Source organism: Fringilla coelebs (assembly GCF_963513975.1).
Source record: "Fringilla coelebs genome assembly, chromosome: 6".
Taxonomy (NCBI): Eukaryota; Metazoa; Chordata; class Aves; order Passeriformes; family Fringillidae; genus Fringilla; species Fringilla coelebs.
In genome coordinates this window covers 3,108,390-3,134,497 of record NC_140034.1, presented here as the reverse complement: position 1 = coordinate 3,134,497, position 26,108 = coordinate 3,108,390, and positions in this window count along the sequence as shown.

The following is a 26,108-nucleotide window of genomic DNA, read 5'->3' as shown; positions in this document are numbered from 1 at the left end:
TTGCCCCAAAATTATTTCTTCAGATTGCTTTTTATCTTTGTTGCTCTCCTTTCTGACCTCCCCATGAATCCTTTGCTCTTCACTGAGCTTTCTCCCAAAGGAGAACTTCTGAACTCAAGCACCGCGAGGGCCTGGAGTGATACAACAAGGGGGAAGGGCTTTAAGTTGACAGAGGGCAGGGATAAATGAGATACAAGGAAGAAATTCTTCCCTGTGAGGGTGGTGAGGCCCTGGCACAGGGTGCCCAGAGAAGCTGTGGCTGCCCCTGGATCCCTGGAAGTGTCTGAGGCCTGGCTGGATGGGGCTTGGGATAGCAGAAGGTGCCCCTGCCTATGACAGGGGTTGTAACAAGATGAGCTTTCAGGCCCTTTCCAACCCAAACCAGTGTGTGAATATATGATTCTCCGTTTCTGTGATTATATCCAGCTGGACAGCTGCTAGAAGGAGACAAAGAACCAGTGACAACCACTATTCCCTTCTGGAATCTTCCCTAGCCCCCAGCACGTAGGTGATGCGGTGGGTGTGCAAGGGCACGAGCATTCCATTTCCCTCAGCCTTGCAGCATTCCCTGGTCCAGGGATAATTCTGAATACTGCCATAATTAGTGCTGTGCCTCGGCATTAACAGAAAATCCATCTTGGACTCCCGTGACTCAGCACTGCGGCAAATCAGCCCCTCTCGGCTCCCCGCGAGCCATTGTCTCCCAAATTTGAAACAGAAGGTCGGGTAAACACAGAGCCCTGACCTTTTGGGAAGGTTGGGTTTTACACCACGCAGAGGGGCTGGCAGGGGGAGGAAGCCTCCAATTCAGTTGAGCAGCGAGGAGCTGGAGCAGAGCAGCCAAAAGGATGTGGCTGAGGAAGCTGAGGGCAGCGCGGCCGTGGGCGATGAGTTGTGTGAGAGGGGTGTAGGTGAAGTGGCCAATTCAACAAAAATAAGGTTGGAGCCTTCCCTGCCCAATGTGTCTGACATTAGGCTGAAATCCTCCAACAGACTGGGGGTCCCAGGTGCTGGGTGCTTAGGCAGTACCTGCACAGGAGTTTGGAAGCTGCAGAGCATTTGCTGTAGTGGTTTTCTCTGGAAAAAAAAAAAAAAGAAAAGGCCCCCCCAAAACAAAGCCAAGCTGTAAAATAACAATGTGTTGAATTAATTCTGCACTCTGGGAACGTTGAACGGCTGGTGGTGAAGTCCCAGGAATGTGATGCTGCTGCTTCACAATTCACCCTCGCGGAGCTGGGGGTGGTTCATTGTCTTCCAGCTGCACGCTGAGGGCCCAGGAAGAAGGAAAATGCATCCACATCTCCCAGGAAAGTTAAGATGTCTGTGCTTCTTGGTCACAGGCAAAGGATTAGTAAAGCACCATTAACCTTACTATAAAAACACACCAGTTAGGACTTCTTTCATCCCAAACAAAGTTTATAAACACACCCTTATCACTCAGAGAATGTTTATCTTCATGTGCTATAAGTGGATTGCAAGAAAGCAACAGTAGCTAATGAAATTAAATATGATGTTTGGAGGTACATTTTCCTCACTTAACTTAACTATGCATGCATGTGTGCATGCGTGCCTGTGTACTTAAAGAAAAAGAAGCAAGCCTGAGGTTTGGTTTAGCCTAAGCCTCCCATTCCAACATTAATTTAGAAGCCTGACTGATACACACGGAAGAGTAGGAAAGAGAAAGTAGGAAAACTCCTCTCCTCTCCTCTCCTCTCCTCTCCTCTCCTCTCCTCTCCTCTCCTCTCCTCTCCTCTCCTCTCCTCTCCTCTCCTCTCCTCTCCTCTCCTCTCCTCTCCTCTCCTCTCCTCTCCTCTCCTCTCCTCTCCTCTCCTCTCCTCTCCTCTCCTCTCCTCTCCTCTCCTCTCCTCTCCTCTCCTCTCCTCTCCTCTCCTCTCCTCTCCTCTCCTCTCCTCTCCTCTCCTCTCCTCTCCTCTCCTCTCCTCTCCTCTCCTCTCCTCTCCTCTCCTCTCCTCTCCTCTCCTCTCCTCTCCTCTCCTCTCCTCTCCTCTCCTCTCCTCTCCTCTCCTCTCCTCTCCTCTCCTCTCCTCTCCTCTCCTCTCCTCTCCTCTCCTCTCCTCTCCTCTCCTCTCCCTTACCCAGGCCAGCTCAGAGGACCTTTCCAGGCCCTGCTCTGGGAGGATTCTGCACACATGTGTAATTTATGATCACTCACTTTAGAAGCGATTAACGGCAGCAGAAACCTAATTACAGCCTCCCTGGCTGAGCGCAGCATCCTTTGGGGCTGGGGTTTTAATTGTTTTCTATTTACATTCAAGCTTCCAGGGGCTAACAGCCCAGTAAAGACCCCCAACTAACCCCTTCTCCTAAAAGCTTCATTTATTCTTAATAACATGTTTATAGACCTAGCCTCATTTTTCACAGGAAGGTCACGTTTGTTATCCGTGGTTGTTAGGGAAATGATTAAGGAATCCCGGAAACAGTGGAAGTTCCTACTAAGGAACTGCACAAATGTCTGTGAGCAAAATGCTCTTTCCAGCCTGTGAACTGTGAACATGGACAGGAGGATGCCTGTGGCATATGGGATCTGTACCCAGGAGAAGAGCAGGAACTGCCTGTACAGTTCAGCTTAATATGCTCTAATTAGTCCTCTTGGCCTTGACCAAACATAAATTACTGCCATCAGTGTTGTTTTTTACTAAGGGGAAAGTGGAATAGGTTCAACCCACCTCGCAGAGGTAGGAAAATATTATTGCAGACAATAAATTTGTCAGTACTTTATTTGGGGAACTCGAGTGCAGTCACTCTGTCGTGCCAGCGTCCCGGCAAACACGGAAGCTTTCAGATAGAAAGATAAAGGTCTCTCAAAAGAAAATCTCCTTAAGCAAACTGGAAACACAGCTCTCACTGAGGGAAGCTGGTGGATTAGTGTTTCAGGTTTACTTATTTGTGTTAAAACTGGAATGAGCATTCAAGGGTGAGGAGCTCAGCGTGGTAGGTCCTGCATCACTTCAAATCAAATATTTTGGTCCAGCCACAGCATGGTTACAGATGGCCACTGCTGGGAATGGATAGATGAGGCTACTGTGGTGTTGAAATGTTTGTGACACTGAGTTCTGATAGAACATTCATTTCGAATGAAAAGAAATTTAGTTGCCTATTTTTTCCTAAGTCTGCTTTGCTGGTTGCATTTTCCTCATCTTGATTATTGCATGCCTAAAAAAGGGGGTCATGGTGTGACTTGCAAGGAGACTTTAAAAGGTTTTTCTGAGGAGCTTAGATGCACCTTTAGGCTGCTGAGAATTGCTGTACATCAGCTGAACATTGGCAAGGGGAGCAGTGGATGTGACTCCAGATGCCAGGCAAAGAGCATTTCCTTGAGCCCCTCTGAAGGGCTTTTCAGGACAGTCTTTAACTCATGAGGAATAATGAGCTGGACCCAAGCAACTTTGCTCAGGATAACAATTTGGTTGAAACTGGTACAACCCTCCAGGAACTTCAGTTTGGAATTGTCATATTCTGATGAAAGCCCTATTTGTCAGGAGGGCATTCCTGACATCTCTTCCCTGAATGGCTTAAATTCCCTTCATAAAAGCAGAACAATTAGATTAATTAATATTTATAGTAAGAAAAGTTGCAGTCGTGCTTCCAGACCCTTTTTTGGGTGTTCACAGATGCAACTTTCAGCCAACATCTTTTCATCATCTGCTGCTGCAGACAACCTGCAGAGGACACTGATGTGCTGAGAGCCCAGACTGGGGTTTCAGGAGGGGTTCTCCATCTGGAAGTCTTGTTTGAGCCTGCAAAACTTGCTGCTTTAAAACACATTTAGGGTTGTGGTTGGATATCTGGAAAGGTTCTTCCCCCAGAGGGAATGGGCACAGCCCCAAGGCTTCCAGAGCTCCAGGAGTGTTTGGAGTACACTCTCAGGCACAGGGTGGGATTGTTGGGGTGTTTGTGCAGGGCCAGGAGCTCAAATTCATCCCTGGGGGTCCAACTCAGGACATTCCATGATTCTGTGTCAGCCCCATGGAGACAAAGAACAGGCAGAGCAACTCCTCCCTGCTGTGGAGGTCACAGTTTGGGAAGCAGCACTGGACAATAGTCCATGCTTCCCCCAGGAGAAGATGGAGTTTGGCAGCCCTGAAGCATGGAGGAAAGGGTGGCTAACTGGCCCTGTGGCTTTCAATGAACTCCATGTGCCAAAGGACATTCCTGCCTCTTTGTTAATCACAGGGTCATTCCAAAAGGGAATCCCAAAAGGCTGGATCCATGGGTGATCCCAGAACACTGCACACCTCCACCTTTGGTACTTCCCTTGCCTTTGGGTTGTGTTTCACGGAGCAGTACCTGGTGGAAGTGCAGGGCTGGGGGTTCTCTGCTCTCTGCAGTGACACAAGGGTGAGTCCTTCTGGATCCTGGGGTGGAGGGTGTGAGCCACCAGCCCTTCCTCCCACACTGCCCGTGGAGAGAAAGTGGTGCTGGACGGCCTGATGCTTTTATAACAACCTTTTCTTCACAAAAAGTCCAGTGCCCTGTCCCTTACTTCAGCCTTCTCCCTAAACCCAGCCCATGTAATTCCTGCTGCCTTTCCCTGTCAGTTTGTGTAGTCCTTCCAGCACCTCCACCATCCAACTTTTTATTGGACTCTCATTTTTCCCTTGCTTCTCCTGGTGGGATCTTGAGACTTACATAAATATTCCTGGGGACTCCAACAGACCATTTTCTGCTGAGTTACACGGCTGGAAACCCAGAGCAATCCTGCTCACTGGAAACACTGAAGTCAGTGGAGCTACTGCAGCATTCACCGGTGGGAGTTGAGCAATGTCCTGAGCAGCTTCCCGGTGTGTTTTCCTCCCTTTCTGTTCCCGTTCTCTTCCAAGGGAAAAGTGAGGAAGGGAAGATGAATGGATGTGTGAACCATGCAAACACATCGACTCCCTCTAGTGGCTTTGACTCCTTATGGAAGTTGAGGGCTCGTTCCTTCATCTCCAGCCTCAGAGGATTGCAGCCCGAGCAGCCCAGGGGCTGGGCTCAGGCAGGACAAGGGACTCTGCTGCAAGACCTGTCGTCTCATGAGACCCTTTTCCCTGAAAAATGAATTTATTTGGAGAAGGAACAGCTCATGTGCATTGGGAGGGGAAAGCAATGGAGGCAAGAGCTCCTGGTGAGTGTGGAGAGCCCAGGACTTGCTCAGGATTAAATACACCATGGTCTCTTGCTTGCTGTGCCTCTTGTAGACAGGTCTCTGTCCAAAAAAAGGCTTCTATTCAAGTTTTTAAAGCCATGTCACCAGAGATGCTTTGTTTTGCCTGTCTTTCCTGCCCTATGTAGCTGATTTTTTGGGGACTCTCCTTTCTTAGCTCCATGAAACCATACCTATGTGTGACTGCTTCTTCCCTTCATAATGAAGCCCTGTGGTGACTTCTGCAGCTTCACTAAGCTCAGAATCATTCCCAAAATCCTCCCCTCTGAATGCTTGAACACAAGAGTTAGATTAGTTTTACTTTTTCAGTAAAAAGCCTTTTTAAATTTTGTATTTTTTAAAACAATACCACAGGTCCCTAAGGGACATTTTTTTTTTTCTCCCAGAAACAAAAGAATTGTCTTCAAATTGTAGCCACAGAGGACAATGTCAAAGACATGCTCATTAGCTAACTAGGTCCTCAGTGCAATGATCCCAAATGTCCCTCTGGATTTCCTTGGTTTCCTGCAATCCCCAGTCCTATTACAGGCATTCAGGCAGCTGTGAAGTCCTTGCATGTTTAAAGTGCAGCCAGTGTGAACAGACTTTGCCTACTTTAAGAACATATTTTTTAAGAATACAGGGATGTTTTCTATAAGGAAGAAAGGTTTTACACTGAGGGTGGTGAGGAACTGGCACAGGTGGCTCAGAGAGGTGATGGATGACCCAGCCCTGGAAGTGCTCAAGGACTGAGCAACCAGACCTAGCTGAAAATGTCCCTGCTTATTGCAGAGGGATGGACTAGATGGCCTTTAAATGTCCCTTCCAACCCCAATTATTCTGTGATTCTATGAATAAAAACTTTTCAGCACTTCTTGAAGATATGGCTTCTTCTCCTCACCAGTGGAGCTGCAACTTTGCTCAAACTCTTCCTATCTCAGCATCACCTCTGTCTCTTACAACCACTGCTGCCCACCTCGAAAGCTCTTGCAAAGGTTTTTGTGGCACCATGAGGCTTTCATCATGTCACACCACAGTGCATTTCTAGATGGTTCCCAAATTTCCCAAACCCATTCCTAGCAGCCCTCTTTTGTCCTCTCTCCTGTTCAAGTGGCCACTTGCCGCTTCCCATTCAGTTTCAAGAAACTTTGCAAAGGTCACTGATGCTCTTCATTCTTCCAGTCCCTGCTGGATTTGTGCTCTCTCCCGTGCTGGCAGGAAGTAACCAAAGCACAGAGGTGCATCCTGGACCTCTTAAAAAAATTATTTTGCAACAGCAATAGGAAAAAATGCACAGAAGTGGGGTCCTGGCTTGTCCCACTGAATGTTCCTATGCCCTATGACAGTGGAGCTATGAATAGAAGAAGTGATGACAATAATAATTAGGATGGGCTAATTTTTATTATTTTTCCATGGAAACTGGAGTGTTTCTGTCAGTGTGATGTCTTGTGCAGCCGGGGGAGATGGAGAGGCCCAGCCTCTGCTGAGGGTGACTCAGACCCTCTGGATGGAGCAGAGGGGGTCTGGACTGCACAGCTGAGCTCAGGTGAGATTGATCCCTTGGGATTTGCAGCTGCCCACACCCCAGCACTTCTAATGGAATGGAAAACGCTCCGGGCTTTTGGAAGAGGCAGCCCTAAAATCCCTGATGGGAGTTTTGGTTTTCCTTTTGTAAATGAAGTTGGTGATCCCAGTTCCTGACCAGTCTTTGTTTGCTGACAATGTAAACTCCTGGGGCAAGGATACTTTTCCCCCCCGGATTGCAGCAGAGTTTGGCTGCTTGCTCATCCTCTCCTCTCCTGCCTGGGCCTCTGGCTGCTGCAAGGGCACGAAGGGATCACCACTGTCAGTTTACAAACACAGGCATCTCCTATTTTTTTTTTGCTTTTTTTAATTTTTTTTTTTTTGTGGTTTCCTGCTGAATCTCCAGACTAGGACACTGCAAAACATACAATTAGTAAATCTCCAAATCCCCAGCTGAAACAATTACAACCCCGTGGCTGTGCAGCAATGAGATGCTGCTGGATAACGTAATCACAGCTTTACATGGCTGCTGCTGATCTCCGGGATTGTAATGATTTCATTTCCCCTCTCCCACCTCCTTTATATTTGCTATTATGTGAAACCCTAAGAACTAATTACAAGTGGGTGGATCAAAGATGATACATTTTAATTTTCCTTCCAGCCTCACCCACTGACGGTGAGGAATCCAGCACAACCCATTAAACTGTAGGTACTTGCTGACAGAAAGGGAACCATCTGCTGAACAACTTCTGTTAATTATTTTGGAACACACTAACGAGAAGAAAGCACAGGCCTGTAATGACCTTTCCCTTGGTGGCAGAATCCACTGCAAAGTAGACAGTTGTGGCTTGGAGCCAAAAGTTAATGGTTAGTATTGGCACAAAAGACTCCAGCACACTAGTATTTATTAATTTCCCTGTAGTGGAGAAAATATTCCAGGCATTCCGAGTAAAAAACTTCCTAGCACCTGCACAAAGCCCAGCTCCAAAATATTCATTTAGAGCATTTTTCAAGAGTCCCTCAGAAAATGTGGACTTCACATGTTTACTTCCTTGTGGTGTTCTTTTTGTTTTGTCACATCTGATTTGGTCAAACAACCTTTTGTTTTGTTTAGCAATGAGCAATATTTACACAGGGCTTTTTTGGCACATAAGAATCACAATTATTTCATGTCCCTGAGGCAAAGAGGTCGATGGAAACTTATGCCCCTTGTAGACACGTGGACTGGTAACTCATATGTTTTATTTTTATCTATTTTGTCTGTTTTAGTGCACCTGAATAAACTGGCTTTTTCTTTGCCCTTTCTGGTAGATGCCTGCTGGGCTTAATCCAGAGATCACAGAGGTTTCTGTGGAGCTGAGCAGACTTTGGATCACCCCTCAGAGTATCTGGATATCTTGAGTATGAATTACCCATCTGCCTTAATACTTAAATGGTGTGAAACTTCACCCTGCTCCTTAATAGGTTTTGCAACAGAGCTGTGCCACTGTTTTGGGGGAAGAGAACAGAAGAAGGATATCCCACTGAATCTTGCAGGGTATTTCAGCTACAGCTCTGTCCCTCAATGCTAAAATATTGAACCTTTGAACTGTATTTTAAATTAAACAAGGGATTGCCCATTGCACAGGAGGCCTGGCTGTACTCTGCTTGATTTCTGTGGTTTTTTTTTTTTTTTTTTGACTGTGGAAACTGTGGCATTTCAGTGCAGCAGGGCCATTTTAAGGACGGTTTCCTGATGTGCCTAACCAGGAGCTCTAACCAGGAATGCTCTTTCTAGGTCTGTGTTTGCAGCCCTATTGCTCTAAGAGCAGCAGGTAAAGTAAAGACGAAACATAAGTGGTAAATTAAAAGCTGTTTGTGTCTAAGTCATCCCATCTGTGTCTTTTGGATAGAAGTCAACCATCTTTGAAACCACATGCATCAAGCAATTGGCTAAACGTCCTCATAGACAGGATGTCTCCTATTTGCATTTGAAGTGCTGTGCTTTCTGTTTAAAATACGAATGCAACTCCCTTATACCATTTTCTCGACCTGTTTACAAATAGTGGCTGTTGCATAATCGAAAATAGGTGTTAAAATGCTGAGGCTGTCAAGGGGCTTTAAAGCATCTTTGTGTGAAGTACATGAGATTTATTGGAAACACCTGAGGTAGTGAATGCCCCGGGCTCTCCCCTGCCTCCAGCCCAGCCCACCACCACCACTGCCACCCACCACCACCTTTGAAGTCCCTTCATTGGCCATAGAGGCTCTGCAAGTTCGTGTACACACCTATCATTCAAAGGGCAATATATTATCCACATGACAGATGTAATCAGTCCCTTGGTCTCTTAGAAGTGCAGCTGTTGGTGAATTCTTTTTTGTGAATGTAATATTTGAGAAGACTTAAGTTAAAAACTGACACTTCCATTGAAATCTCATCTCCTTTGGAAAGAAGGTTTCCCTTTTTCTGGCTCTCCTCTGCGTGTGACAGCCAGGGATGTGTCAAACAGCATTCAACTGACAGTTTCCAACAGAGATGCCATTAGCAAAGATGGCATGAAAATAACACTCCCTTAGAAACACTTTTAATGTGAGCTGTTTGTTTCCAGAGCTGTGGCAAGGCCAAGTGAAGAGGAAAAACCTAATTTAAGAGGAAGGCATCTATTGCAAGGAAAAAAAAAAGAAAAAAAAAGAGAGAGATGCTGCAGTTTGGGAACAGGTAGATGCAGAGGAACCAGAGGGAGCAGGACCAAATGAGGAGAGGGAGAGATGCAGGGACCAGAAGTAGTGATCTTGGACCATTTAACCCTCAGTCTGTGCACCAGCAATATGACTCCAGCTCAAAGCCACACTAGAAAATGACATTCAGGGCAAGGAGAGATGTGGAGGAACCATCCGAAAAAAATTGTTGGAGCAGATGCCCAGAGCAGCTGTGGCTGCCCCATTCCTGGCAGTGCCCAAGGCCAGGTTGGATGGGGCTTGGAGCAACCTGGGATAGTGGAAGGTGTCCCTGCCCATGGCAGGGGCTGGAACAAGATAAGCTTCAAAGCCCCTTCCAATCCTAATAATTCTCTGATTCTCTGAGGTCTGGAAGGAAAGCTCTTCCTTGCTTTGCAAACAGGGAAATGTACCCATCCCCAGCTGGGCCAGCTGCCCAAAGTCTTGGCTCAGTTGGGAGGCAAACCCCAGGCTGCCCAAAGGCTCGGCCAGTGCCTGAACCGCGGGCTCGTCCTTTCCTTTTATTGGTAAAAATAAAAATATGACCTTCTTTTGGCAGCCTTACAGAGCAGATGCTGCTTTTTAGATGACAGCATAGAAATGCAGAAAAACTTTGGGGATTTGCAGAAATTCTTTCCAACGACAGATTGTCTGGCCTACCAGTGTCATAATGTCAGGCCTGAAACACGCCATAAAGCTTTCTTTCAGCAGAACAAACACAACCCCCCAGACCAGCCCTGTGACAAGCAAGTAAAACAAAGCAGGATAATTGTGGCTGGAAACCCACCAGGCTCTTAATGTGACCTCTTGAATACTAATAGTTATTAGAGATGCAATGAATAAACGTCAGGAATATCACCAGCAATCTGTTTTTAAGAGAGAGACTCCAGAGGAAAAGTTTGTGAACACAAAAAGCACTTCTGGATGTGAGTTACACAGAGGAAGTGCTCACGTGGCTCCTGGAGAGGCTGGGTGTGTTATTCACGCCCTGGTGGACTCAAGGATGGAGACAGAAGACTCCTGGCTGCTACAAGCTACCAGATTGTCAAATCCCCTGAAGCAGAAGATGAAATCCAAGCTCTTTATGGAGCTTCTTTGCTCAATAAACACACAGGTGGAGAATAAGTGAGGGGGGAATAAAAAGAATATGGCACACTGCATGCTGATCCACCTTAGCATTTTTGGAAGGCCCCAGGTTGCCTATAAACAGTTTTTTGTGGGTGGGACAATGTGTCAGTCATGTGAACAAGGCAGTCCCAGGTGCCCAAGGCTCCTGGGAGATCCCACTCCATTCTCCCTCCCACCCAATTACTGGATAACTGGGGGAGGTGAACCAGGGGTGTGTGACTTATGGGGTTATGGTCAGAGTGCTCTCAGGGCAGGAAGGCTTCCTTTCCTGGCACAATTTGGCTATGCCTTTAACTTTGAGCATTTTAACTGTAATCTCAATACCATTCCCACTTCCAACTGTCTCCTTCGTGCTCCAGCATCAAGGGTGATGTTCACTGGCACAGATCCTGCCCAGAGATAATTCTGTACTGAAAGCAAACCCAGATCTTTAATATATGCAGCCAGAGACCTGGTGTTGGTAAGACCAAACTTGCAAAATGCAGAAGGTAGACGTTGTGATGCAAGAGAAATTCTGGTTTGGCTGACAAGTTTCTGCTCTTCTTTGCGTAACAATGTGAACAGAATTGACAGAGTAAAGAAGTACAAAAAACAAAAACAAAACCCCAAACAAACAAACCAAACCAAACCCAAAACAAAACCCACAAAAACCCAAAAAACCCCCCCAAAAGACCCCAAAACAAAACAAAAAACCACCAACAACAACAGAAACCACCCCAAAACCCTACCAAAATAAAACACCAAAAAAACAACAAAACACCTCAACCCTATAATTTGTTTGTGCAGGAACTGGAAGAGGAGAGAAATGGGACACTAGATTTTTCCATATGTGGGTCCCAGTGCTGCAAAGGAGAGGCCAAGAGGTTTGATTCCAAACAGCCCCTGGTGTGTGGCCACCATTTCATCTTACTGAGCAGCACATTTTACATAAGACTCCTTGCACTAATTCTTGAATCTTTGAATTGAAATGACTCAGATGCCTTGGATGCTCCTTTGGTTGGTTGCCTGGCCCCATGGCAAGGAATAGCCTGACCTCTTTTATCCACATTTAATGAAGGAGCAGAGATCTTGTGGCAGCACAGCCAAAGCTCGTGTGGCTCGTGCAGAGCTGTTTCCCTTTAAATTGGCTGCTCAGCTGAGCCATTTGTGTGATTTCAGAGGATCAGAGATGTCAGCCTGTTTCCTTTTTCTCATTCCCTTCTCCAGCGTCACCAGTGATATGACTTAAGACTTGGGAGGTAGCACTGAGGCTCTTTGGGTGGTGTATGTAAAATGAGACACTGTTTAGTTTCAAGGCTGGGAATTCAAGAGCTTGGTTGCACAGGCTGGGTAGAAAAGTGTTTCTTTTTATGGGTTTTGAGTGTGCCACCTTCAAATGTCATAGAGAAACCCCTTGTCCCTGCCATGGACCTCTGCATCTGCTTGGCTGCTTCCTACTCAGCCTTGTCCTAACCTCTTTCCCTTTTTTCTAAGGAAAACAATCCCTTGGGGGTATTTTTGTTTTGTTTTGGGTTTTTTAGGTTGTTTTTTTTGGGGGGAGGGGGGTGGTTTGTGGGAATACAAGGTTTCAGCACTAAAGCACAGGTTTACCTTCAGTGATTGAGTTGGACAGGAATACAAGAATGCCCTAAAGATACAGAAACACCCAGCTTGTAAGAGAGGATGAGCCAGCCTTATTTTGAGCCCGAGCTGGGTTCCCCCTTTTCAAACCCACTCCTCATCCAGGAGCAGAGATGTCCTGCTGGGAAAGCTGTGATCAGTGTGCTGCTGATTAGACTTCAGATGGCACAAGGCTGAGGTCCTCATTGCTCCATGGGTGTTTGCATCTACCCTGTGCACTGCAAGCCGGAGGCATGGCTGGAGGGTTCCTGGTGTGAGGAGATGTGTGACCTGGGCCAGCAGCACGGGCTCGGGGCTGGGGGGCTGCCTGAAGGGTGTTTCACCCTGTTTCCCACTTGCTGCAATTAAATTTCCCCTCCATTACCTACCTTACACTTCCCCAGACGTTTCCACCTTGCTGTGGATGCTGAGACTCTTCTGCCAGTCAGGCAGGGGTAGAGCAGAGCTTTTGGTGATGAAATTCACAAAGTCTTGTCCCCCTTATCTGATGGGCCCAGGGAGCCTCGGCAGGCCCTTTGTTCTCAGCTGTGTGCGGGGGGAGCCAGAGGATCCTCCTGGTTCTGGGATGGGATCTAAGGGGACTGGTACCCAGAGAGACTCAGATCTGTCTGCCTGCCTCAAACTCCTAAAAAAAGTCCTAAAAAACACACTGGCTGCAGCATGCATAGCCCAGTGTGAAGTCAGCCAGGAACAAGCCAGAGAACCTGCCTCTGACCCTGAGGACATTGCTTGAAAAATATTTTCCAGAACTCGGTGCCTGGGGACCTGCAGCTAACAAACATTCTGGAAGTGTAATCACAGCCTTTGGCTCTGCTGCCGAACCACCTACGGGAGGTGAGTTTAAAGAGAGCGGCTTTAAAGCTGTCAACAGAAGAAGGAGGGAAGCCAAATTGCTTTCGTGCTTGAGCTCTCGTGCCAGCTGGTTTGTCATGGGATTGGTATGTAGCAAAGATAGAGTTGTCTGCAGAAAAGCTGTATTATTCTTTTTTTGGATGGGTCCGCTGGAGATCAGTCAGGACCCACAGTAATTTCCTGAGGGGACAAATCCAGGCCTGAGATAGGCCACTGGCTCCTCGGAGGTTGCATGGAGCTCTGCGTTGGGTCAGAAAGTCAGCCTTTGAGGAGAAGAGCTGGAGAAGCCTTCCAGGAGTGAGAGCTGATAAGACAGCAGCTCCCCAGCTGTGCCGTGGCCTCACAGAGTCATCAGAGGAATGAGAATTAATAACCCTGGGCCAGACTCTGACCTCTGCTATTCAGGCATAGATCGCTGGCAGCTCGTGGGACTCATCTCAGCCCTCCCACAGCCCAGGTCCCCCTGTCTCCCACGGACTCTGAATGGAGCTGGGGACATCTGGTCCCTCTCCAAGGCAGATCCATGTGGAGAAGGATGTCACACTGAAGAGCAAGCTGAAGGCCAAGGGTGTGCTCCTGGGCAGAGCATGGCTCCACTCTTCCTCCTGGCACCTGGAATAGAGAGGTGGGACAAGGACCACCCAGCCAGGGATGTAAAGTCCTGTGCCAGTCCAAGGGGGACCACTCAGATTGGGTGAGGATGTGGCACAGTGGGTCAGAATTCATGAGCAGGGAACGTAGGCTTGATAGAAGAGAAATCCCTGGCCCCAGGCAAAGCATGTGGTGTATTCCCACAAGGATCCAGGTGAAACTGAGGTCAATCACATTAACAGGAGCTTTTCCAGACGAAGAATTTGCCAGGTGTCCCGGCTGCAGGGTGGAAGGTGTTGGTCAGCATGGAGCATCCTGGAAATGTTCTGCTGGTGTCAGCTCTGGATGTGGGCTCCTGGGACACACAAAGCCTGAATGATAAGGATGGGGGCAGGTGGCCCTGTTCAATGGTGCAGGGCAGGAATATGTTGCCAAACCACCCAGGGAGGATGGGCAGACAAAGTCTTCCCCCTGCAGACCAACCCCCAGTGCTCTTTCAGGATTTTTCTGCAAGATGCAGACACAAATGCCCGAGGTGGCATCCTCAGCATTTCCCTCAACAACTCCTTAAGTTAATTTGCTCAATAAAACACACTAATGTAAGAATGCAGAGGAATGAATGGGCTGTAGAGAAGAAAAGAACTAAATGCATGCAGAATAAATCAAGGCTGAAGTGCTCCCAGCCTCTGCCCAGAGCACTCTCTGTGGTGTGTGTGGGGCTGGGGTCTTCCCTTGGCTCCCCCGCTGCCACTTCCTGGGGCACCTCGCGGTGAGAAATCTCACAGCTGGCCAAGCTGAGCTGGACAGTCCTGACATACTGTCCCCCTCTAAAGCCCCATCTGGGCTGCAGCCCTGCAGCAGATATGAGAGCAGAGGCCTTTCCTCACCCTCCTCTCCAAGGTGCCTTCCCAGGGATGTGAAATCGGCACCCGGTGCTGCAAGGAGCCGTGCGTGAGCTGCAGCCCCACGGCTCCTCCCCACATGTGGCTGATCCCTGGTGATGCTCAGCCCACACCCTGCATCCCCATCCTCCCCACGAGCTGTTCCCACCCTCCAGCTGGCTGGGGAGAGTCTCCAGCTGCCTCCGTGAGTCAGGAGTGCCGGCTCAGCCCGTCCTCACCTTTCTGGAAACGTTGGCAGCCCCTCGCGGGCCCCGGGGACACGGCTGCAGGAACGTGCTCTCAAATGAGGTTTGCAGTGTGGAAAAGGTGTGGGGAAGGAGGGCAGGTGGGAGGCTCAGTCCTTGTAGCCACAGGACTCAGTTCTCCAGGGAGAGAAAGGGATTTTGGGAATCATGGGTTTTTCAGTCACTTTTCTTACTCCAGTGCTGTCTCGTTGATTAAATCACAAACAACCAAGCCTGGCTCAGTGATTCCTGGGCTTATTGGGGTGATGGATTGAATGCTGCTTTCTTTATTTAGTGCAGGTGATCCAGAGGTAACTGGTGCTTGCGAGTGGCTGGAGATGCTGAGATGAAAAACACGTGTGGAGCCCAAGGGCTGGGAAGGGACTTGTTAAGTCCGTGTGTTGTATTTCTCTCAGCCCCGAGCTGGAGGCACTTACAGGGCCCAGCAGACTCCACAATGAACAGATCACCTGTGGACCTCCTCTGGGTTTTCCCCCCTGAGCTCTTTGCAGCCTCAGAGAGCCTCCAGACTGGAGTGGACAGTGCCAGGCTGATGGAGGGCACTGAGGATGAGGATGGTGCCGTTCTCAGAGCTGCAGCAGGGGCATTTCCATCTCAGCTCAGACAGAAGGATTGGCAGGAAGAGCAGTGTGTTTATTTAGTCTTTATGGGAAGAGCTGATACTGTTCCTCCAAGATCTCTGGGTATTTCTAGGATACTGCAGGACATGAGTAGTGCTCTCATGACTTTTTCTGGGGACACATTGCAGCCTGCAGGATCCTGAGGTTTTCTGGTGTCCTGGTGAGTGCTCTGAGGCTGGGACTCCAGGGAGGCACAGGCCAAACCTCTGCCTGCCCAAGCTGGCTGGTACAGGTGGTCCCTTCCCATTCCCAGTTCCTGGGATATTATATCATCTGATGTGTTTATCCATCTGTTTGCAATCTCTTGGAGGTTGGTGTGGTTTTAATTAATGAGCAATTGTTTTTGTGGTTGTTGTGCAGAGCCCCGAGCGATTCAACAGGGGTGGGGGATGCTTATAAATAAAACAATTATTATTACCCAACTTCATTAACATGCAATGCTGCTGTTCCCTCCTTCCGTCCTGCCCCTCGCTGCTGTGTCTGCTCAGGTGGGTCTGGAAGGGAAAGTAGTTACAAGAGCCCAAATGCCCTGAGCAGTGGCAGTGTGGACTCTCTGATGAATCTTTCCCTCACCCAGGCGAGAAATAATGTCTCTCTCCTCCAACCATTTCCACAAAACTTCCAGAAGACAAATTCTTTTTGAAAGTTTTATTCCTCTGCCAAATTGGGCCGAAACCATCAGTGGGTTAGAAACTATTTGCAATAGACTGATGGTGTGTGTATCCACCTGTGCACAGTGGCTATATAAATGCTGGGTTTGGGGGAAATGAGGCCCAGAAATGGGCATAGGTGCCTAAAAATCACATTTAGGCAGAAGTTTGTACCCAAATTGCAAAAATCCCTTGCAGAGGGGCTCTTGGATGCTCCCAAGGTGCTTTTGTGCCCATCAGGTGCTGCAGCTGGTTCGTTCCCCATGACCTGCCTCACCTCAATAAGGGTTATTCTCGGGTCTGCTTTTTTACTGCCTGCCTTCTTACAGCTCCTCAGGGTCCCTGGAGCCTTGTGATCTGCTTGCTCCAGAAGGTTTTATAATTGCTGCTTTGTTTTTCCCCCATAACCAGAGCAATGCAGTACAGCTCAGCGTGCTCAGCCTTGCACCTGCTGCGGGGATGGAACCTGCACCCAGCCCCCCCTGCTTTCCACTGAGATTTGGATTTAATCAGATGTTACACTGGACACAGGATGGGATGGCTGGGAGTGTGTGCTGTGGAGCAGTGCAGTGCTGAGGCATTGCTCTCCCTGTCACCTCATGGCCACAGCCTCCTCCACCCTGGGGCACACAAGATGCAGCTGACTGGCAGCTCTCCAGGGTCCAGGTGGCTGCTGGCCCTGGGGTTCTGCTTCTTTGGGATGGATGTGGCCAGCACTGGCTCCTTCCAAGGACTGGAGGGAGCATGAAAAGAGCCCAGCAACTTTCCTCAATCCATGCTGATTTGCCTGGATCTTCATCTCTGAGCCAGGCCACACCGACTCACATGGATCTGGGGAGAAGCAAACCTTGTGGTCTCGCCACAGAGATCCAGACATGCTCCACAGCCCCATCAGACAGCTCTGCTTGACCCTCCACATCCGTGTCTTCTCACTGGGGAAGGGGGAAGGTGCCACCACATCCTGGTGTAGGCTGGAAAGGCAGGTCTGGCTGTGCCTTGGTCCCTGCCCAGGTGTAATGAGGTGCCCTGTGACACCATAAATCCTGCAGCATCAGCTGGAGCTGGAGGAGCTCTGCAGAATCCTGAGATTTCAGAAAGCTGGGAGAGCAAAATTTGGGATGCCTGTTGGGGGGACACCACAAACTTTCAGAAAAAAGCTCATTTTCTTCCTTCGAGATCCACTTCCCACAGTGGGATATCCACCCTTTTCCAGCCCCTCTTTTACCAGGAGGGTATTCCAGAGCTGGGGTCTCCTGGAGCCAGCAGGACATGGGTGACATCAGCTGTCCCCTGGCTCTGAACAGGCAGGAGCTGCAATGACCAGGGCAGGTGCTGGTCCTGCTTTGAGGAGCTGATGATCTGCTGGTGACAGTGGCCAGTGGAGGTGGCCCAGTGCAGAAGGGGGACATGGCTGGAGGGCCAGGCAGCCAAACCCTGCTCTGGGGCACGTGCTGGTCCAGGCAGAGCACTGTGGATTATTTCCCTGTGTGCACTCCCTGTGCCAAATACAACTGAGAAGCAGGAGGTTGCTCCGCTTCTAATTGGGTGATGAAAGCCCTTTTGGGAGGCCAAGACCTAATGGTCAGAGGCAGGAGAGGCAGGAATGGAAATGGGACTGATTCCTGGTGCAGCAAGGATGGAGCAGCCAGCACCAGCTCTCCCTCTGTGTGGATCTCAGTTCTCCTTGTGGCACAGGGATCTTGGAACTGCACTTGGGGAGGATGGGGTTATCTCCTGGGAAGGCCTTGGTATTAAAAGGAGTGGATAACACATTTTGTTTTGGCTGCACATTGTATTATATTTATATTAGGCTTTCTATTAAAAAACAGAAAAAAAAAAAAAAAGGAAAAAGCAGACCTGATTGTAATGGCAATTTGTATCAAACAAAAATTCTCTGTCCCCTGGAAGACTTTGCTATAGACAAAGATTCAATTCCAGCAGGGAAGTGCTTGGTTTCTATAACAGATGCTTTGGTGACATCCTGCCTGAGGAGAGAAGGCAGCATGGACCCTGCTGACCAAAGATAAGAAAGAGAAACCTCAGCCTGGCAGATGAGAGGAACAATCTGGAGGCCTGGAGCGTGTGGTGAGCACAGGTATTCCTTGCAGACTCAGTGGCTTTGAAGCTGTTCCCATGGCACTCCTCTCACCAGCCCCCTGTGCTGTTTGCAGCACCTCTATGGGTGCCCCATCTCTGTGGGGTGGGAATGAGGAACTTCTGAAGGCAAGAGCTTCTCAAAAGGACAACATAATGTCCTTAGTCCCCCTGCTGTGGGGGTCTCAACAGCTCTGTGCCTCAGCAAAGCCTCTGCAGCACCCAAAGTTCTGCTAATCACACACTTGGCCCATGAGCTCTGTTTGCAGAACTGGGGAGAAGAAGGGATCCATGTACATGGGAGATACAGGGCAGTGAAGTGATGGAATAATTCACTTAGTATTGGGACATTTATGAGTCACCTTCCTCTGCCCCTCCCCTCCGAGGTAGATGTCATAAGGGAGACTAACCCCGCAGTAATCTCCATATAACATATGTGATATGTTTACTTATTTCTTTCCTCTGTCTTCCCTGCTCTGCAATGTAAATAGTCATTTGTTCCTCTTCCAGCTGCTGGTACATGGTCTCACCAGTAGGAAATATATTATCATCCAATAAAACCAAACTCTTGGTGGCAATGATGATGATTTATTGATCTTGGCTCCATCGCTCTCCCAGATGGAAATAGAAGCTGGCAGTTAGCTCATGTCTTACAGCCCAGCCTAGCCCATTCCCTTCAGCTTGCTGAATGCTGCACTTTGGAGACGGGATCTGCTCCTCCAAAGAAAGTTTCCAGGGTTGTGGCTGGATTTGTTTAAGACTTCAGTCAATGTCAGTTAAATGTGAACGCATCATGGGGACCCCCACTTCCCAATGCCGAGCTACCCCTGGGACAGAGACATCCAGGGCACCTCTCCAGCCCTGCAGGGATGTGTCCACCCCAGTAAACACACGCACTGGGAAGCTCCCGAGCCAACCCAAATAAACACTGAGCAACAGCCTGCAAAGTCCTGACCCATGGAAACTTCCTGGGTCCAAGGGTCTCTGCAGCTGGAGAGGATGTCCTCGCTCACAGCTGCGGTGCCTGCTCCCTTCCCAGAGACTCCGTTCCCTTTCCCTGCCCACCCTGACCCCGTAGGAAGCCAGGGGGCTCTGGGAAGTGGCCTGGGAGACCTGGTGTGCCTCCTTCCCAGGGTCTAGTGCTGGGCTGCTCTGCTTGCTGGCCCGGGTTCAGCAGGCAGGGCCTTCCCTGGAGCAGGGTTTCCAGCCGAGCCCACACACTTGCGCTGTGAGAAGAGCTGAGACCTCTGTGGTTGGTTCGTGTTTCAGAAGCCACTTGTGTGTGGAAGCCTCTTGGCTGGGCACTACTGGCTTTGCAAAAAATCCCTTTTTTCTTTCTTCTTTTTAATTTTTTTCCCCTCGTTGATCCTCTAGCCAGGCCAAGAGGAACACTGGGAGCCACCAGCCTGCTCAGGGCTGAGCAGATCCTGATGCCTTTTGTGCAGGGTGAGGATTGATGGAGGTAACAACAACAGAACCACCTTGGCTTGCCTCATCACCTGGTCTGGAGACCTGGATTGAGTCCCCACAAAAAGGCTCTGGCTTGAAAAGAAAAGCTATGTGCAGTCCTTGAAACTCAAACACTTCACTGCTTCTCAGGTCCGCAGCTTCTTTGGAACAACCCCACCAGGCTTGGATAAAGGCACAGCAGGACAGCCACTTCTGCTCTGCCATCTTCCCCCTGGTAACCCCCAGAGCAGCCTCTCCTTGGGGTCCCACTTTTGGCTGCATCACACACCGTGGCCATGAGCTGGTGGAGAGGGGTTTTCCTGCAGCAGCCCAGGAGCAGTAGCCTGTTTTCCATGGCAGGAACCTGCCAGCACGGCCGTGCCTGGGGCTAGACCGGATTCCAACCGCCCTTAAAGCTCCCGCTTCATCCTCTGACTGCTCCTGGTCAGAATCTTTCATCTGTTTTGGGAAAGTTTGGTTAACTTTCATGTGGTTTCCAAAAAAGAAAATCATCCACCAGAATTTCCTGTTATGCCATCAACCTCCAGCTCGGCCAAAAGGAGCAGTTTACTGTTGTTTACATAGCTGCAAAAATGTACTAGGACCTTCCCAGCCCAAGGTGCCTGCTTATTCTTAAAGCCTGGCCTCCCGAGGCTCTGAGTGCCATTTGCAGCTGTGTTTGGCTCTGCAGGTTCTCATTTCTGGGGAGGGAATTTCTCCGAGGCAGGAAACCATGTCTTCACATGCCTCCACTGCACGCCTCGTGCCAAGGGGCCCTGGTTCTGACAGGGGATGCAGGATGCTCCTGCGTTTGCAGATGTGTGCTGGAGCAGGGAAACTGCTCTGAAAGCTCCTGCTGCCAGTGTGAGTGCTGTTAAATTGTGGCATCCCCTGGCTGGGCATGGAGGGAGGGGAATGGCTCGAGGTGCAGCAGCACCCGGGTGGAAAGGGGAACTGAGGGGCAGGAGGAGGGAGAGCAGCAGGAAAACATGGAGCTTGCCAAGAAATCTCACTGCTATTTGGGGAATGATGCTGAGTCCTTGCCAGGCAGGAGCCAGGCTGGGACCCCATGTAAAAGACCTCTGGGATCTGTGGGAAGGTGAGCAAACAGCCTCTATCACAGGGGCTCTCTTGGAAGACATGTGGTCTTCTATTTTTTTGTGTTAATTGGCCTCTTTTCCAGGTGCTGGGGTTTGGCATATGGAAAAGTGGTACTTGCACAGGAAAATAAACCTGTTTTTTGAAGTAGACCTGGAAGGATCTGGAGGCCGTGGGGGAGGCTGTTAGACCCATCTGCTCCCTGTACCTCTGCCATGGGGCACCTCTGGAGTCCTTCAAGCATCACAATGAAAAAACAACCTCACAGCAAATGCTGCATTAATTTTGAGCATTATACAAACCATCTGTCCTTGGGGTCTGCTGTCTGGGGAGACAGCTCTGGCAAAGCCTGGCTCTTGCTAATCAAACAAAAGGCCACTGTGGGAATGTGTCCATGGGGAAAGACCCACCAGAGACAATCAGGGGGTCAGAGGAGGAGAGGAACCATTTGAATTTGTACCTTTGGGGTGCTGTGGGCATAATTTAACCCCTGAATGGTCAATAACTCCATTCCCCAGCTCTATAATGATATGCAGCCATGCATTTCATCAAGGGCCATGGAGATGCTTCAAGGGCTGGGACCCCTCTACTCAGGCAGGGAGAGCTGGGGGTGTTCACCTGGGGAAGGGAAGGCTCCAGGGAGAGCTCAGAGCCCCTTCCAGCACCAAAGGGGCTCCAGGAGAGCTGGAGAGGGACTTGGACAAGGGCCTGGAGTGGCAGGACACAGGGAATGGCTTCCCACTGTCAAAGGGCAGGGATGGATGGGAGATTGGGAACTGGGAATTCCTGGCTGGGAGGGTGGAGAGGCCCTGGCACAGGGTGCCCAGAGCAGCTGTGGCTGCCTCTGGATCCCTGGAAGTGTTCCAGGCCAGGTTGGACAGGGCTTGGACCAGCCTGGGATGTCCCAAGGTGTCCCCACCATGGCAGGGGGTGGATCAGGATTAGGTTTTTGGTCCCTTCCAACCCAAACCATTCTCTGGTCCATGTCTCTGTGATTTGTTTCAGCACTGAGACCTAGGGGATTCACTGCAGTGGGGTTATGCTGCTGTTTGTTGGCAGAGCAAAAAATGCTTAATAGAAAGCAGCAAAACCTCCATCCAGAGGTGATATCTGAGTGATTTCAAAGTCTCTGGTCTTTGAATACTTCTGAAAGACCTGCCATGAAGATAACCCCATTTCCCACTCAGTTGCTTTCACCTGCAGGGTTTTTACACCCCAGCAGAAAGAGCTGAATCACTGAGCTTCCCCCAGGGCACCGATCACAACCCATAAAGTGCATTGAGGTTTATGGAAGGAAAAGCCCAGTTATGTTGGTCACACATCATATCTGAAGTTTATAAAGGGTTAATAAAAATTTAACAGGCAGTTTTGCAAATGGTTACTCACTTAGGTGCCTGATGTGGTCCTTCACAGCCATCATTTGCTCATTAGGATCAATCTGTAACACAGAACAGTCAGACCTGTGCTCTGCTTATGGACAGAAATAATTTGGTTTCATTTTTCTGATGAGGAAGATCAGAAGAAGAAATGCAGTTCTTTGAAATACACAATGAAAGGCTTGAAGTGGCCTTACTTTTTTAAGGAACAAAGTAAATTTTTAAACATGCATTTTGTTTTTATCAGAAAAAAAAATCAGTTTTGCGTATTTTCTCTCTTTTTCCTTTTAAAATGTGGAAAATAAATTCTGCAACTGTTTTCATCATAAACTCTTTTTATTTTTTGCCAGATTGACTTTAAAAAGCAATTTATGAACAAATCCTTAACTAAGACCCTGTGCTTTTATGTTTATGTAGCTATTGATTTACAGTATTTTTTTTAATTAAACCTTTGTTTTTCCATTAATGGAAATTTATGCACATAAAGAATGAAAAAGAAGTCACTTTTGATCTAAGTAAACTTGCAAGATTTTTACCCAGTTCAGAAGTGATGAGGATTTCAAAATATGGTCTTAGGAAAATCTCTCTGCAAGATAAAATAACTATGTGACCAGCATAGGAAATGTTATTTTTTCAGAATATTTATCAGTTCTAAAAACCATTCCCCTGTATGTTTTTCAGTGGATTATGGAAAATGTTTCTCTTGCAGGAGCAGGGCACGAAAAGTGGAGACTTGGGGTTGACTCCTTAATGGAAACCAGCATCACATAATGCTTTCCAATAAAAAGAATGTTCTACCCGACTGGAGCTCCAGTCCTACAATAATCAGTCAGAATACAATTATCCATCCTGGAATTAGATCAGTAGAGCTGGTGAAAAAAACCCAAAACTTTTTTTTTTTTTCCTATTTTGTTTCCCTAAATGAAAAGTTATTTTCAAAATTTGCTTAAATGGAAATATGCTTGCCTGAACATCAAACAGTGGAAAAGACCTCTCATCGTAGAATTGTAAAATCATGGAATGGTTTGGGTTGGAAGGGATCTTTAAAGCCCATCCAGTGCCACCCCTGCCATGGCAGGGACACCTCCCACTATCCCAGGGTGCTCCCAGCCCTGTCCAGCCTGGCCTTGGGCACTTCAGGGATCCAGGGGCAGCCACAGCTTCTGTGTGCCAGGGCCTCCCCCCACTCCCAGCCAGGAATTCCCAATTCCCAATCTCCCACCCATCCCTGCCCTCTGGCACTGGGAGCCATTCCCTGGCTCCTGTCCCTCCATCCCTTGTCCCCAGTCCCTCTCCAGCTCTCCTGGAGCCCCTTCAGGCCCTGCCAGGGGCTTCAAGGTCTCTCTGGAGCCTTCTCTCCTCCAGGCTGTACACTCCCAGCACTCCCAGCCTCTGCCAGAGCAGAGGGGCTCCATCACTCTGTTAATTTTTTAATACAAATGATATTTTTCCCCCTCCTCTAATTTAAATATGGCAAAACAAAAATATACCTATGAAATTTTTTTAATCCACTTTCTCCAAGGGGGAAAAAAAAAATCTATTTTCTGACTTGTTAACAGTGAAGTTATACCCCACAATGGGTGGCCTGGGAAGGTAAATCCACAAATTTCCAAAAAAATCCTGCATATTTATGTGCTGGTTTATGGACAGACCCTCATCTTCTGCACCAGGGTGTAGGATCGTAGTGGGAACGTGCTTGGGATGGCCTTGGGCTCCCTTTTCAGCTGCAAGGCTGCATTTTAGGCATAACATGTTCTGAACCTGGTCCATTCAGTCCAGTTCTGTCTCCAATAGGAAGAAGACACAAAGGGAAGTGTGCCTGTGGTGTTTCTCCCAAAAATCCCACTCCCTCCAGCTCAGAGGATTTCCTTAGCCTGATGTGACCCATTTTCCTAATGATCCCTCCTGGAATGCTCCTCCAAGTAATTGTCCCATCCCTCTGAGATCCCAGGTAAGCTTTTCACACCCATAAGCAAAGATTTTCAGCTGTCTTCTTCCCCACCATAGGGGAAATGCCTCCTTTTGTTTCTGTGCATGGAGCTGCTCCTCTCCCACATCCTGCACAGAAATCCAGCTTGGGAAAGGTTTCCCACAAATGAATCATCTGCAATACTCCCCAGAGCATTTCTTGATGCCCTCCACTCATGTGAAGTAACCAATAAATTTCAACAGCGTTCAGCTTGTGAGGGCTGATAAGATCAGAGTGAGAAAGGGGACAGTGCCAAAAATATCCAGCTTTTTAAAGGATGTGCCATATAATGCTTTTAACATTTGGAGTCCCTGAGGCCAAGGGGATCATTAGATCATCTACTGTGACCTGTACAAGGCAGGCTGCAGAGTTTTGCCTGCTTAGCCCTGTGCTGAACCCAGGAATAATTGGTGTTTAAGTGAATGGGTAACACTAAGGGTACTAAAAAGCACAGGAAAAAAACTGCAGCTTCAGTAGCAAGGAAAGATAATGAATCTGTCAGCTGGAAGCCACTGTCCTGGGACTGGAGAAGGAAAAACTAATGCCTAAACTCCCTCAAGTGGGGTAAGGAGGGCAGGATGCTCATGCCCACCACATGTCCATTGTCTGACCTCGTTTTTCTGAAGGGTCTGAGAGAAGAGTTTGATGCAAGGAGGCAGTGGGAGCATGGGAGATGCAGCAAATCCCACCTGGTTTTGTTAAGGACAGATTGTGTTGCTCTGCCTCAATGTATAAGCATAGATATTCTTTAAGAGAGCTGATTCCTTTGGCAAAGGGAATTTGTGTTCCAAATCTAGCCCCAGGCAATTTAATATTGGATTTGAATTAAAAGAATTGGGGATTACACTAGAAACACCTTCAACAGAGCAACGAGGCAAAGAAAAATAGTCTTTTTTTTGGAGACTGACCTGACATCTGAAGAAACTTCTGATGGAGTGAGAAATAAAAGTACCAGAACTTTGGGTGATGCTGTCAAACCTGAGTGATACCAAAGAGGCAGCCAAGTAAAATGGTGGAGTGGAAGACACTTGGCCACACAAGTGCAAGCCAGAGCCATTCCCTGGGTTGGACAGCAGTGGTTTGGAAGTGCAGGAGATGGGACAGAAGGATACACTCCTTCTTTGTGGGCTAACCAAGGACCACCAGCACGAAAATAGCTGATATGTTGGTCACAGACATGTTTAGGCTGAAAATCAGGAGGAATTAGATCCTGAGAGACGTGGGAGTCTGGCCACCTCACCAAACTCAGGGCAGGAAGAGCCCAGAGCTTCTCGTGTCACGCCGGTAGGCACAATCCTGGGATTGGAAAGGAAAGCTTGTGGTATGATGTGCTGGGTGTCTGACTGTCTGGAATTTCCAAGTGGGATTAGAAGAACAGCTGATGCCCATGTTTGTCATAGAGCATTTACAGCACATTAAATTAATCACAGGCTTTGGAACTTCCTGGCTCTTGCAGGGGATGAGCATTATTTCCTCACCAGAGCTCCTTTCCTGCTCCTTGTGCAATCTCACTCCTGGGTTTGTTTTCTTGCCTTTCCCTAAAGCCTAGTGACTGGTCCCAGGCAGAGCTGGTGACCACAACACCAGAGATGCTCTCCAGAAGGGCCTTGACCACTGCCTCTGTTATAAAAGCATTGGTAGATCTGTGCTCAAGCACAAATTTTCTTCCCACTTAATTAGTCAATTATGGTTGGGAGTCCTGCTCCCACAGGATGCACCATGGGCCACTTCCATTTTCCCCTGTCAGAATTTATACTCCTGCATGGACCAAGCTTGATCTCTCCTGTCCTCTTTCTGTGCCACACTGCAGTTTTTGAGGCTTTCTAAACTCATGTCTGGAGAGCTCAGCTGTGAGGTTTTTGCCCTCCTCAAGGCTGGAAGAAGTAACATGACAAAATTGAGTGAGTGAATAGAAATTGCTCACCTGCCCACAGGTCAGCCTGACTTTTTTTTTTTTTTTTTTTGCACTTCATTTGGGTGATTTTTTGCTGCACTTGCTGCATTATATAGAGGAGGAATTTATTCACCTGTTTTCACTGTAGCAATTGTGAATTTAACAAAGCTCTGACAACCTTAAGGTATTGAAGGTCGATGAGGTGATGTCAGTGAGAGCAGAAGAAGAACAAGCCAAATAAACACACTCTCCCTCC